Source organism: Schistocerca gregaria, unplaced genomic scaffold (assembly GCF_023897955.1).
Source record: "Schistocerca gregaria isolate iqSchGreg1 unplaced genomic scaffold, iqSchGreg1.2 ptg000909l, whole genome shotgun sequence".
Lineage (NCBI taxonomy): Eukaryota > Metazoa > Arthropoda > Insecta > Orthoptera > Acrididae > Schistocerca > Schistocerca gregaria.
This window is the reverse complement of record NW_026062269.1, coordinates 71205-73415: the sequence shown is the minus strand read 5'-3', so window position 1 is coordinate 73415 and position 2211 is coordinate 71205.

The following is a 2211-nucleotide window of genomic DNA, read 5'->3' as shown; positions in this document are numbered from 1 at the left end:
AGAGCAAGGGGCAGCGGCTGTGTAGAACGAAATCACAAATCCTCAGGGGTGTGAGCGTTTCGAGATGAGTCGTATACATGTAAATGTTGGTCGTTAGTGACCGTGTGGCCTAATGGATAAGGCGTCGGACTTCGGATCTGAAGATTACAGGTTCGAATGCTGTCACGCATGTGTTTTTCCAGTTCTGAAAAAGAAACATAACGTTTTAATGTAGCAATTGAGCAGTACGAAACCGTCTGAATGTTGCTGTTGACCATTTTTTGCTTGGAGATGCTCTTGAGCTTGAAACACACACAACAAGACCGGTGTTAACTAGCGAAATGGTCGGCAGAGTGCCGACACAGCGAGTTTTGACTATCACTTGCACATCTAAAACAACGTCGGAAAGTAACTCGTTCGGCTTTTGAGTCACATAAAGTATGTGCGTTAATTTTGACGCCACTAGCTGTGCATGTTGTCATGCAATTTCTTTACCTCTCAGAAATGATTATGACATAAAAGTGAAGTACGTGACGAGTGTGACGTTAGGAAAACATTAGGCATCATGGAGAGATTCTGTATGGGACCACCCAACACAAACGAGTACTGTGTGACGTGCTACCCGGCAGGTATTCACCGAGGTAGCCGGCTAGCTCAGTCGGTAGAGCATCAGACTCTTAATCCCAGGGTCGTGGGTTCCAGCCAGACGCTGGGCGGAACGGAATTTTGTTCCGCTGCAGGTGTAAATTACCGTTTTTCTGATTAACGAGATTTAATGGAAATAGCAACTTTAAACTTTGCCTACGTCTCTGTCAGTCGCAAGGAATCTGTATTTGAAGGTGAAGGTGATTTTGTAGACATGTGTGAAAGACATGTTCTGAAATGCAAGTGTTGTTGTTTGGAGAGCACATCGGTTACGTGTCAGATGTGTAGCCAAGCAGTAATTTGTCGCCATAGCTGCAAATATTAGCCGGTAATATGAAGTGTTGTCAGCTAAAGTCTGATGATGCAGACGACCGTAAGGACGAAGTACCCAAGAGTACCGCTAGGCCGCGCCTCTTTAGCTCAGTGGTAGAGCACTGGTCTAATAAACCAGGTGTCGTAAGTTCCATCCTCACAGGAGAAAGATGAATTTTGGAAATCAGTTGCGCGTCGTGGCCGTATAGCAAACAGTACCTGTGATGACGAACAATTAGCGACAGGCGTTTTTTTAAGAATTACTTTCAGATGCGATTAAGGCGAATGGCGCACATAAAGCATTTGCCAAAGCGGTACAGCATAAGGTGGGACGAGGCAGTCTGAATTACATTTTATAGATGTATTTCTCACATATCTCAGAGCCTCTCGCGATATTCGTCGTCGTCGTCGTCGTCGTCGCCGCCGCCGCCGCTTCTGCAGAAGTAGCAAATGGCAATCGTAGCAAATGCGGCGAGGGTCGCCCTGCCTTCGATTCCGAATGCACAAAGTGTGTGGTCTTGTTTCTCAGTCTATATTTGGTCGGTCTCGTCAGAGGTTGAATGTAACGAATGGGTGGGAAAGAGCAAGGGGCAGCGGCTGTGTAGAACGAAAACACAAATCCTCAGGGGTGTGAGCGTTTCGAGATGAGTCGTATACATGTAAATGTTGGTCGTCAGTGACCGTGTGGCCTAATGGATAAGGCGTCGGACTTCGGATCTGAAGATTACAGGTTCGAATGCTGTCACGCTTGTGTTTTTCCAGTTCTGAAAAAGAAACATAACGTTTTAATGTAGCAATTGAGCAGTACGAAACCGTCTGAATGTTGCTGTTGACCATTTTTTGCTTGGAGATGCTCTTGAGCTTGAAACACACACAACAAGACCGGTGTTAACTAGCGAAATGGTCGGCAGAGTGCCGACACAGCGAGTTTTGACTATCACTTGCACATCTAAAACAACGTCGGAAAGTAACTCGTTCGGCTTTTGAGTCACATAAAGTATGTGCGTTAATTTTGACGCCACTAGCTCTGCATGTTGTCATGCAATTTCTTTACCTCTCAGAAATGATTATGACATAAAAGTGAAGTACGTGACGAGTGTGACGTTAGGAAAACATTAGGCATCATGGAGAGATTCTGTATGGGACCACCCAACACAAACGAGTACTGTGTGACGTGCTACCCGGCAGGTATTCACCGAGGTAGCCGGCTAGCTCAGTCGGTAGAGCGTATCCCAGGGTTGTGGGTTAGAGCCAGACGCTGGGCGGAACGGAATT